At 29.1% G+C, this 14109-nt stretch overlaps 1 protein-coding gene across 1 annotated transcript in view; it reads right to left on the bottom strand.

The window, feature by feature from the left end:
- Positions 1-14109, bottom strand: part of Sdb (SAXO downstream of blistered) — a 112475-nt gene that overhangs the window by 95902 nt on the left and 2464 nt on the right. The gene's annotated exons all lie outside the window — the stretch shown is intronic.

The raw sequence follows: 14109 nt of genomic DNA, 5'->3' as shown, positions 1-14109 counted from the left end.
TAATATATTTTTCCAAGTGGGAGTCAAATCCAAGCTAGAAAAAGAATATCAACAATTAAAACGATTATTTAATTTCTTTAAATTGTTTGAAGTGGTTCGATGAAAATTTTGAATAAGAGACTCGTAAAGCCTGAAATGAGCCAGTAAATATACTTCTTCTAGTAAACAAGATCCTTATTACATAATAACCTTAAAAACAGTAGCAAATATAAATAGTTGTTCGTAAGTATATTCACAGTTATTTTTTTATTAAACCGTTATTTAACCTATGGTATATAATAATTGTAAATTTATCATAACGGAACAGGTGTCAAATAAAATAAATTGTAATAATTACTCAGTGGTGCTATGAGCGCATCAAATATCTTTGACTTAGTAAACTACTTCGTTTTTAAATTAATCGAATTAAAATTAATTGTTTTCAATCTGATAAATATTTCTCTATTTTTTTCTCATTTAATTAATTAGAAAACTTTATTTAAAAGTATGTTCTAGCCAGAACCAGATATCAATCCTTTAATTATAAACTCCCTAACCATCAGAACACTCTAGTTTCTAACCTTACTTCTTCTTCTATTCCTGAAAATCCTCGGAGGCGCCTGAAAAGAAGATGGCCTCGAGACCTTCTAGTGTAAAAATATGATAAGAGTTCTACCATTGGGTAGTTTCTCTACATGCCTCTATCACTCCATTTTTATATTACATCAAATTTACTTAATGTGTTTTTACGTAAATACAGTTGTAAATTGCAATAAATAAATAGAAAAAAAAATGTACACAGTTACGTTATTCATTGCTAATTTATCATAACGGAACGTATGACTAGTCGAATAAATTATAATAATTGCACAATTGATACATTAACAAATTAAATGACAAAAATTGTTTCAGCACTTAATTACCCGTGTCGTTTATAGTGACTCGAAGAATTACAATTAGGTGAGGAATTGGTGTCAATTATATGACGAGTTTCTGTAATTGTCTATCGAACCGTTGTTCAAACAATGGTTATAAACTTTTTTTAAGAGTCCATTTATTGTTATTTGAGTCGAGTAGTTCAGTGGGTCAGGTACTGGATTCCTAGCTCAAGGTCTGGGTTCTAGTCCAGTATTATTCAGAAAATTTATTTTCTGTAATATCACCCGTGAATCTACCGTGTTGCTGGTAGAACCTCATAGGGCACACCTTAATTAATTACATATCATCGAGTTAAGGAAAACACCTCGATTTTGGATTACCTCAATGAAAACCATATACAATTACTAGTCAAAATTGTCCCTACCATAGTTAGGGAAAATAAAAATTACGGCTTTTTCAAAACGTTACAAACAATTAATTTTTCATTCAGAGCTCTATATCTTTAAAACTACCCACAACTTTAAAAAGCTTAATAAAACTTCATTGAAAGTAGATTAAATTTAATAAAATATAAACCCTAATGGAGCTGTTTACGTTCAATTATTCCCGAAACAATTTATCAAAAAGTTCACATTCAAAATCTTTTCCAAAAAACGAAAAACCATTGGTTTCTGAATTTCTTTTGCTAAAAATATCTTGGCAACTACTATTCCTGAGAACGACTTACAAATGTTTATTAGCTTTCAAATGAGGAGTAATAGGAGTTTCAAAATAATCACTAAAATAAATCCCCAAAATTTTGATTTTTAGTTTCACCAAAAAACTTTTGGTTTATGAAAAACTCTTGTGTAACTCTCCCAATCAACTTAACCTGAATTATAAAGAAAAACTAATTCAGAAACTATTAGACGTACAAATATTAGCACCCAAATTAAATTTGAATGTAATGTAGTTTTGCCTGAATTAATTCTCAAAATATTTGTTTTTGGAATTTGGAAAAAAATATTTCTTTATGGAGACCTGTATCTCGAGAACAATTGAACAATAATAGAGCTCATATTTTCGAGAATTTACTCTATTTTAAATAATATTCGATGACGTTTTTTTAATGTTGGAAGTTTTAAGGGTATGGAGTTCTGAATGAAAAATAAAAAACTTCAGAGGTCGCACGTAAAATACTTCATTATATACTTTTCAATGATATTTACTGTATCCCGTGTATATTTTAGGTAAAAATTTAACCATTCTCCAACAAAAATTATCGCGAAATTTTTTCTTTACTTCCAAGAACCCAAAAATGAATTTTTCGTAACTTCTGGAACAGCTACCATTTTTTATTCCCGTTACAATTGTTGGCAGTGCCATCAACTTTGTCTCTTAACTGTATGTAGCTTTCATTAAAGTAATAAAAAATTGGGGTGTAGTAACTTATTTTTTCCTCCAGGGCTGTTGCAATTGAGGTTACTGTCAGGTAAATTCTGTGGAAGAAACAGAATTCTCTTTTCAAGCACTAAAGCTTACACATTGCATAGTTGGTGTTAGTATAGATTCCTTATGTTTTTTTTGTTTTTTTTAATATCCATTTTTAAAATAAGCGCAACTTATTTATTTAATTAAGAAAGTTTAGAACAAAGCAAATGTAAGAAAATAAAAATGTATTTTTTTTTTATAGTAAAAATATTTATGAAACAATATTTCAGAGAGAATATCGGATATTGTACCCATAATGATCGCTCAGCTATATGAGTATAATTAATGGGATATTTAAATAATTATTGATAGAAAATTTAATTATAAGGAAATAAAGTAAAATAAAATATTAGATTGTCTCTTTCGATTTCATACACAGTTAAAAATTTCATACCCAAAGATGATTTATGGAACTTAAGTTATTATCCCCCAGGTATTCCACCTATACGTTCCTATATCATCCATGGCATCCTATAGGTTACCTACCCAGCTCTTAAGTTATCTTCTTAATGTTCTTCTTTTTTTTTTTAGGAACCTAAAAGGTTTAATGATAACAGTACTCATTCTCCCTTTATCTAGTGTATCCATCACCAACCGTCTCTATAGGAATATTGTTACGAGTGGGAACAAAACCGTCAATTCTACCGGAATACAAAATGGTCAGTGAGCTTCAAATAAACTACTTATTTTGTCACAGAGAATTTTTTTTTTTTAAACAATACATAATGTGGCATAATTAGTTGAACCATAAGCGGTTTTATTGGATCATAGAATTATTAATTGGGCGCCAAATCGCTCTTTCTTGTTTGGTCACAACCAATACAGTGATTGCTAAGAACCTGAATTACGTCTATAATCCAAACAATTTGAATAATTTTATTAATTCATTTTGGGCCCTCGATTTAATTTATAATAGACGGTTGATTGATAATAAACGAACTTTAACCGGCTACACTTTCACATCCACTAATTCCCTTCGGTTGCATTAGCCGTATGCAAATTTCTTAATCCTTCCATATAGGTAATTGATGTCCAGTTGCCAAAATGAGAAAGCCTTCGGCTCCTTATGGTCAGGCCTCCGACAGGGTTGTAAATGTTGGGGATGGGGACGCGTGTACCAGGCATCATTAATGCAAGAATTCAGATTGTTGCACGAAATCAGTACAAGGACGAGCGCTCCAAATAAGTCGGTGCAACGTTCCAAAAACGGCCAGATTCAGTTGACGTGTGGACTTACTGGTAAGTTGTTAAGCTGCGTTCTCAATTCATGGAAAACGTTGCAACATGCTATTTCTCTTGAAATCTTAAAAACACTTCTGATTAAAAATGCCATCATTGGATAGAACACACCTAACCATTGGTAGAACTTTTATGGCTGTTCTGGGTAACAAGGCTGTTTTCGATTTAGCCGCCGTGCAGAAGGGCATGTAGTTTTGAGCACAAGGATGGAGGTCCATTTCGGACCAAACCAAGCCAACGCAGAAAAGAATCTGTATTCAAATTATGTTTTTAATGAACTCTTATAAGGTATGAATGTAAACAAAAAAATATATTTCTCAATTTGGAAGTCTAAATTTTCAATAATTAATGTGTAAAATAACTTCTTCTATTGGTTTAGTGGCCTCGATGCAAAAACTTGCATATTTCATAAATTTATTTGTTATAAATAATTCCATATTCGTTCATATATCTATTTATTGCAGTTGGTAAAAATTATAAAATTACGTATCCAATTATGGACATTCAATCATCTATATGAGCTCATAACTTACTGTATTTTATACAGCATAGTATTGCTGCAAGTTTATAATCTTGACCGGCTCTACTAAAATACATAAATGAGCACTTGAGAACAATATTAAGAGGTAAATGAAAAACAGATAAGTAAAAATATAAGCATCTTAGAAAAACAGTATCCTTCCGTTTTAGGTAGAAAATAATAAAATGAGATCTGAAAACTTTGGTTCTAGTTATAGTTATAGTGTTTCATGCTCATTGACCCCCCCTCCCCCCCCCGTCTGTTTTTTCTATATAGTTTTAGGGATTTATAATAATAAAACTTTGAAAACTCTTTTAGCTCTAAGTTTTTGACCGTTAACGTTGAAATAAATTGTCGTTGGAGAAAAAAATTGTTCTTTTGAAAGAATCCATCATCATTATTCCAGAGATTTTGTTCTTTTTTCAGAACTATTGAGTATTTAATCGCGAAATAGCGCAAACAATTTTTTCTAGGTTTTTAACGAATTACTCCTTTAGGGCGCACCTGATTGGAAAATTCACCGAAATAAAATCGCTTTGAAATTAGATTTTCCGTAAGAATATTTTTAAATTCGATCGAAAATTCACTATTTAAGTGCGCTTGAGAGGAATTTGAACAGATAACAAAGTCTATCAAAAGAAACTTTATTCAACATAACTAAGAACTATGAAATTTCATTTCAAATTCTCGTATCACTTAAAAAAAAAAGGGGTGAACATGGAGTACAAAACACTCAGCGTTACATGAAAGGGTTTTTACTTCATTTTGCACATATTCCATTTCTTAAATCTTATTTCTTTATTAAAACAAATAAATTTGTTATTTCTTTAATTTAAAAAATAATGGTAAAATGTAATTTAAAAGAATATGCAGGCACTTTATTCAACACAACTAAGATGCACTACGCACAGTGGCTAGACATGGTGAGTAGCATGGTATACGAAACACTCTGTATGAATGAATTTTACTTTATTTGGCACGTATTACATTTCCTAAATTTAATTTCTTAATCACAACAAATACATTTTTTTTATTCTGTAATTTAAAAGTATTTGTAAGTAAAAAAGGTATATACTACTTAAATACTAGATCCTTATCTTTAACCCTCAAATTTTTCACTAGTTTTGCAATAAATTGCAAATTCCAATCGCTGGTGCCCTCAATTTAAAAATACCCTGCGCCATTTATCACCATTCTGATAACCTTAATAGTTCGATTGTGCATAGCGCGATATCGTTAATTATTCGATTTATCGACTTCAGATACTAACGGAATCATAAATATCTATTTAATGAGGTCTTCTCGTATCTGAGCAGTTACTTTACTCTGGGAATTGCGTATCTTTGTATTTATTCTTGGATTCCGATTTTTTCTTGTTAGTTGTTGAAACAGAAATTGTAAAAACAGGACTGATGTCAGTTTGACCGCGAATTAAAGCGGAATTCCATTCTGTTAGAGCAATTGTTTGAAGAGACCAAGGTCTCGTATACACAGCGTACCTGTGTGTATTATTGTATACTCTCAAGTAAAGTGTTTGTGTACACAAACACACACACACATATATATTCATATATAAATTAGATGAAAGTTAACGCCATTGTAGCGGTATCGATCTTAGTTTCATTTCAACCAACACTTAAAAAAAATTTTAATTTGTTTAGTAATGAAAGTGGGTACAATGGGATGCATATTTTCGGAAATACTGGAAATGAAAATGGTATCGATTTTAACAACGCACATTCGTGTATCGATTTTTTAACTATTCCAAATTCTTACATTTCTTCACGTTTTTAAAAGTGTAGAAAATGAAAATGCTATATATTTTAAGATCACGCGCTTGTCTATCGATTTATTTTAACATTTCTGATTTTTAACGTATATATGTCATTGGAGTTAATCTTTAATTGCTGCCAACGATTTAAAGAGAGTGTGATCGCGAATAGATTTTTTTTTTTTTTTTCGGAGTTTTAACATATCAAATTAAAACTCAATTTATTTAATAATCACATACGTATGTTTCAATTTATTTTAACTTTTCGTATTTTTAACATATTAAGATTCTTTGATAATTTTCGAAATGTTTGTAATGAAAGATGCTATCGATTTTAAGATTTTTCATTTCAATTTATACAGCAGTTTTTCAGTTACTACACTTTCAATAACATACTATCAATGAATATTCTATTAAACCGGTTGGCTAAAATAAATTGGTATGCGAAAAAGCGATCATAAAAATCGATACCATTTACATTTTCTGCTACTTTATAAACATACAAAAGGACCATAATATATCAGAAATCCAATAAGATAAAATAAATCGACATGTAATCTTTTAATCGATACCATTTTTATTTTCTCACCTCCGAAATCATATAATAGGCGCATAATACATCAAAGTTCCAAAAAATCTATATATTAAATTAAATCGATAGACAGCTGATATTAAAATCAATAGTATGATCATTTTCTGCACTGCAAAACATATTGAGGGGCCCTAATGAGTAAGAAATCCGGAAAGTTATATTAAATCGATAAGTGAGCGTGCGATCGATAGTTTTTTCACTTACTGAACGAGTTACACCATAGGAGACTTGAGAGTTCCAGGAAAGAATAGTTCAGTGTACTGTTTTAATTTTTGAAACCATACATATCATCAAGTCCATATATATATATATATACTTTTTTTTTTTTTTTTTTTTTGAAACAATATATAACATGAAGTCCGATTTTTTTTTTTTTTAATTATCATATTTCCGTCAAGTAAAAATAGTCATATTCTCTGTTTGGTGGTCTGTCCCTGATGTGCTACAGAAATTTTAAATTTTATCTACTTCATGGCCTCAGTGTCCGAGACCTGCACTAATTATAATGGGTGCGATATTTTCAAATTAAAATTTTATGGATGGATGTTGCTTTCAAGGTTATGCTTGATAGTGTTATTATTTTAGAGCTGACCAAGGAAAATCCAGAATTTTTTACTTTAATCTTGAAAACTATTAAGTTTGGACCAGAAAATTACTGTTGAGGATTTGTGTTAATAGTGCTGAATCATCGAAAGCCACCCTACGCCTTAATGACCTTAAGTGCTTGTTAGTATGTTATTGAAATCTCTCTGAGGATCGTGTCTTAAAATAGATGGTGACAATTTAACCTTTTAAAATACTTCTACCGATTGTAAGACTATTGGTCTATACGACCATGTTGAAGTATTAAATAAATGACTTTTAAAAAAATCTAAAAATTACATTTTAGGTATATTTTTTAAACAACTGAACAAAAAACACATTTAATTCAAACATAGGCCTTATTCAAATAAATAAAAAATTCAAAAGTAAATAGAAGTTGATTCCTTATTAGTTAATTTGATTGACGATTAATTTTCATTATTATTATCTTACAATTTTGGTTTAAAATAAAAACATATAGTGGTTAAGAAATAAGATTATTATTAACATCCACGCTTCTTATACGATCTAAACATGGGAAGATTTTTTTACGTTGAGTAATGCGGCAGAAAAAAAAAACTTATCTAAATTATGATTCGAATTAAAAAAATATCGAATTAATTTTCTATTTGTCATTTATATCTGACGAACGATCTTTATTAGTTATCCATAATTAATGGCATAAATGTAAATGACAGTAAAACCCTGTTTATACGTCCAAGTATGGTACCGAGACATACCCATATAATCGGTGGAGTTCGTTAATCCGAAGTGTATAAAATTAATTTTTTCCAATTTAATTAGTTTTTTTTCAGAACTTTATTTATTTTAGATCAATTTTTATTAATATATTCTTGTAAGTTTGATCCTTTTTTTCTCAACCTTATTCTTTTCAAAACCTTCCAACGTTTCGACCCTCAGGTCATTCTCAAGGATACCTTTATTTTGATGTCATTTTCTTTTTTAAAATCTTAAAAATGCCGGCTAATTGGCTTTGTCCCATATAACTTTTTATTATATTATATAATTCCTTCTTAAATTTAAAACTTTTACAATCCACTTCTCTTCTTTCTTTCATTTACATTTGCAACCTTAAAACAGAACCTACCTTCCTTTAACGTTGGTTTTAGGTTTTTTTTCATGCGGTAGTGTTCAGCTACCGTTTCATTAATAATTCGTGAGCATAGAAAAGGATAGCCGCTTTACACTTCAATAAAATTTTAAGTTTTCGTCAAGAAATGGATTGTTATTATTTTAAAAAAATAATTCCCAATTATCCGAGTTTCAGATAAAGCGAGCCGGATATGTCGGGCAGTGCTGTTATCTGATGGGAATGAAGTCTGCGGTGCTTGTCTGGCTTATTGACTATTTCTTGTTATTCCTGTTTTTCACTACAAGTATTTTTTCAGTCCTCATAAATACAACAAATAAATAAGTTGCAAAATTGAATAGGTTTAATTAGAACGATAAATGCTACAATTATGTCTGTCAGCATTGCTTTTAATTTCTTATGAAATTATCTTTGAAGGAATAGTAATTAAGAAATCTAGTATTTTTTTTTTTATTGGGCACAAATTTCATTAATTACTCGGTAGTTTCAGGTATATTAAATTTTCTATGTTCCCCATTAGTTATACCACACTAATTTTAAATTATTTAACAAGAATCTTTTACCTCGCTATTTTTACATAGCATTAATTACATCTACTTTGGAATTGTAAAATGTGAAATTATAAAATGGATTGAATGGCTTTTTATAACAAACCTACTTGATTAACTTGAGAATCGAGAACTACAGAGTATTAATTAACTTGCAACAGTTGAGTATTTTAACTATCAAAAATAAAGTTTTAAAAGTATTTCTTATCTATTCATATGCAGTTTCAAACCCACACAAATTTGGGAAGTCATTTATGAGACCAGTGGGAGTCATGGTTTCATGCCATCACCCTCCAATCCGCAAAACACCAACGCATCGCCTAACTTCCAAGACGTAGGTGAGGAAATGCAAATAATAACAAATTATGCCGGAGGAAATTGTATACTTTTATTTTGGGTTTCCGCTCACCCACGGTCGTTCGTATATTTTAAAAACACGTTATAAAAAATATTTATTTTAAATTTATGGGAATCTATAGTGACTATCATCTGTAAGATTACAGATCAGAATCTGACGGAATCTGTAAGATTTAAATCAGAAAAAAAAAAAAGGGAAAAGTGATAGTATAAAACATAAATTAACTCAGTTATTTAGATATTAATATAACTCATTACGATTCCATCAACTATTTTTTCTGTTACGTTCAATTAAAATTCATAAAAAAAGAGTGTGTGTGTATTCATAATAAGATTTTTTTTATTATGATATAATTATATATTATAAAAATATCAAAAATAGTGGACGCCATGTCATATATAAAAAAACAAAGGAAAATTCAAATTTAAACAAAAACTATTAAAAATTATTTTAAAATAATAAAACAAAAAATCGTAAATTTACAAAATAAAACTTATATTTTTTCCTCCAGATAGAATCATTAGTGATAATTGACAAACAAAACCAAACGTCACAATTATTCGCATAAGGTAAGTGAGAAATAAAAATAGAATCACAATTAAAAGTAAAATGGGAAGGATTTTCCCCTGAACTTATTTTGAACGTAATTTCATTTAAAATGAAATAAAAAATATTTTTTCCACGTTCTTAGCTCTAAATTCATAAATGAAAAAAACAAAAGTTAAAACTTATCTTGGTCCCCACTCCTTGAATCATGACACATATATAAAACAAAAAGCAATGAAGTAATAGTTCGTATTTTTATGAATAGACAAAATAAAATTTTACTATTTAAAATAAAATTGCAATTCTGTCAGTATTTTATTCTATCTATTTATTGTGTATTAAAAAAGGAATTCAAGTTCTCATATTTGAGTTCGAAATCTTTTAAATTAAATTAAGTTGAAAAAATAAAGGAAAGGTCATCTCTTCTCGATATTTCTTCAATCCGATTTAATGGGTCATCAACGTAGCGATTATTTACATTACAGGTTTTGAAGAATACCGACAAGACTAATCTATTATTTTCGATGAACTCATTTCTTTCCAATATTCAGTTGATTTATATTTATACTATTATCCTTAATAGTCTGCTCAGTAATAGTCATAATACAAATATTAAAAATAGTGGACACCAAGTTATAAACAAAAATATACAAAATAGTGGACGCCATGTCATATATAAAAACCGAGGGAAATTTCAAATGTAAACAAAATATGTTAAAAACAATATTAAAAATTATTTAATATGATTTATTATCATTAGTTGAAAGAGCCAGAAGGACTCCGAAAATTATTAAACCACTGCCTTCTCAAAATACTTAGAAATACGTTGTCACCTAAATGTTTGTTATGAGTTTAAATGATGCAAATTTCATCTTTAGGAAAATTTATAGGATCACAAATCTGATACATGCAGATTATTCCTTACATTCTCTATGTGCATTGGAATCGAAAAAGAATATATCTTAAAGAGGAAAAATATTTCAACATCAATCATCTAGCTACATTTGTGGAAGCTGTTTTCCTCTTGGAATGTTTTTGAATTATATGAAACTGGTCGATCGAACCATTTTATACTATTAGCATATTATTTTATGAGACTGATTTATATTCTGAAACAAACCGCTTGCTTAATGATTGAAAAACTTTATTCCCTTTAAACCGGATTATTAAATTTAAAAAATAATAGAGTACAAAATAAGCTTAAAATATATTGATTCACACAATATTCCAAAGATATATATTTTTTTTGGGGGGGGGAGTTAATTAAATTGAAGGGTTTTTATGAGATCTTCGCCCTTCGTCCTAATAAATGGACATTCACATTACAAAAAATATGATCGGTTTTCCGGTTTGTAAGAATGAAATAAATTAGGTGGATTTTTTTTACTACTTATTTCTTTTAATTTTAAATAAGTTAATCCGTTGGGATCATTTTATTCCAATTTGTTCTACATATATAGCTTTAAAAACCTGCTGAGTTGAATTCCTGCCTACCTAGAGAGAACACTGTATCCAACTAACAAAAATAACTATCTAATATTTTTATTAAGCGAAATTTGCTACTATTAAATGCGATGTATAGTAGACGTAAAACAGTTTTTTTTATTCGTTGAAATTTACAACTATACCAAATAAAAATATACAACTAAATGTGATGTGAGGTATATTACACTGACATGAAGTATTGTGGAGAATCAACCTATTGGTAGAACTCCAATAACATTCCTACACCAGAAGGTCTCGAGGCCATCTCCTTTTGAAACGCCTAGGAGGATTATCAGGCATTAAAGAGGATGTAAGGTAAGAAACAAGTGGGTATATATGGAAGGATTGATATCTTGCTCTGGCCAAATCGGCAACATATGGAACATTGAGGTCCTTATGGATCATTATATTTGTAACAAAGTTGAGGAGAATTGAGGATTTTGAATTGTAAGGTTGGATACGAGAGAAGTTCAATAAATTTAATTAATTAATTGATATATTTAAGAATATATCCAAATGTGTGGGAGATGTGTTTATTTATTTTTAGTTAAAATTAATTTTAATTTGTATTTCATAATTTTTTTTGTTATATTATTCGGTTGTATATTGTAATCATGTAATTTTATTATATTTATCTTTCTTCTGTTAAGTCTGTATATATTGTATTAGTGTAAACATAGAACCCTGATACTTATTGCCCTTGATTGTGGTAAATTGTAATAAAATAAAATAAAAATTATATAAAAATATAATTAGGTGTAGATTTTCTGATGACTCTTCAGAAGACATTGCATTCTAACTAAGCTTAGAAAAATTCAGATGTAGAAAAGCTTCATAGTTGTAATTTTCTTTATAATTTTGAATATTATTGGTTGAGCAACAGTAATTATTAATAATTTCCATTCGAGAAGTTTAATATTTTTTTCATAAATTGTTACTAATTGTTATAAAAATATGGACGTATTTATCTACAATTAATATCGGTGTTAGTTTTTTAATATGTATCAATTTAATATTTGGTGGTATACACAAACTCATCAACAAGAAATATGAATCTATCCGCTTTTTACAAAATCTCGGGGAAACAGTTGATTAGAAAGTGGACCAATTGCTTCTATCCCGAAACCCAAGGCCAGTTCTCATTAACATAAACGCCAATCATTGTATCCCCTTGCTCAAGAATTGCCAAAGAGGGATTATCAAAACTGTAAGGACATTGAATGCGTTATTGTTGACAGTTAATTATTAAATAACATAATAATAGACCTTTGTAATGGCACGGGGTCAATCTTTCAACGGATATAATAAAAGACAGTGGCAAAATGCAGTGAATGTAATTCATAGCTTCGTCCTTGGCGTTTGGAGCTTAAGTGCTTGGCGTGAGCAACGCTCAAAACATTTTTGCGCAAGTTATTTCTTTTCCCATTGTTTGCGCTGCGAAACAACCTCCATCGTGTTCCAATTGACTCCGAGCTAAGAGGGCTTGCGTGCCTTGCCCTGGCTAAAAGGTTCTGCTCGGGGAATAAGACACACTGCCCCCTTGAGATGGTAGCCGTTTGATCCGTTAGTTAAGATGAAGAAAAAAAAGTTGCTTGGCCCTTGACATATCAGCAACTTTATTATCTATTTTTTTTATTTATTTTATTTTTTTATTTCGTCCACTCTACTATCTATTTAAAAACAGAGTTGTAGGAAATAAATTCATACTGAAGAACATAAACATGATATACTCTCTAAACTACATGGTATGCTATTAATTGACAGTTTAAAAAATAAAAAAATTCTTCAAGTATAAGCATAAAAATGGTCTAAACTTCAGAAAGATCACCTTTATCTTCTGTGTGCATTAAATCGAAACTAATAATAATGAGATTTTATGATAATAAAAAAATATAACACGCTGAGAATGTAAATCCACATTTCCAAATTCTTACCATAAACAACTCGCAATATGCTTCCCTATAATTGGTTATAAGTTAAGCAAAAATTTTTTATTGCTAAATTTAATGTATCTTTTAAATGAATGTATTGATTAATAGTTAATAAATTGGAAGAAATGTCCCTCGATTAGGTTTCACGCCGTTTTACAATTTCAAGCGCTTTTTAAATATTGCTCGATTAAACTATCTTGAAGTTTCCTCTTCCCATTTCAAGCTAATATTTCAAAAGTGAAAAAGGACCGTCGCTTCATGGGGGTCTTAGTGGGGCGGGTCCGGTGGGGAAGGGTGGCCTTTTTTGTGCGTTATGATCACCTCTAATGAGATTGTGACATTAATATATAATGTATATTACTTTTTATATGTGTTTTTTAAAAATATTTATTATCCTTTATTTTTAAATATTTATAATAATCACTTATATATTTACATCTTTATTTATTTTTTATAAGCAGGTATGTTGAGTATTTTTTAGGCTTTATTATTAAAATCTCAAATTTGAATTGAGTTCCTTAAGAGGCTAAATATTGTTCAAAATTTTCGATTTGTGAATTAACGAACACGGATTGAAACTCAAAATGTTCTTGCTATCGATAGATGCAATTAAAAAAACCTTGATGGCTGAAACACTATATATTATAATCAATTATAAACTTTAAAATTTCATGTTATTTTATTTATATTGTTCAATGATTTTATTTTCTAACGTGATTTTGAAGGAATGAACGAACATTTAATCAACTGTAATAAAAATATTAATTAAAATTGTCCCGCAAGTAACTAACAATCATTTAAATGGCTATAAATTGACAGTTTAAAAAATAAAAAAATTCTTAAAGTATCAGCATAAAAATGGTCTAAACTTCCGGAAGATCCCCTTCATCTTCTGTGTGCATTAAATCGAAACTAATAATTATGAGATTTTATGATAACAAAATATGTTACACTTTGAGTTCAACTTTAAATTAATTAAAATAATTTTAGAAGAATATTATTTTGTTCTAGTTTCAGGAATTCATTTTTATTAAGTTTCTTTATTTGATTTTCTCTTTATTGTTGGTTGTTGTTTTGATATCAATTATCGTGTATTAC

Source organism: Halyomorpha halys, unplaced genomic scaffold (assembly GCF_000696795.3).
Source record: "Halyomorpha halys isolate HHAL.00 unplaced genomic scaffold, Hhal_1.1 Scaffold115.1, whole genome shotgun sequence".
NCBI classification, from domain to species: Eukaryota; Metazoa; Arthropoda; class Insecta; order Hemiptera; family Pentatomidae; genus Halyomorpha; species Halyomorpha halys.
This window is presented reverse-complemented; position numbering and strand designations above follow the sequence as displayed.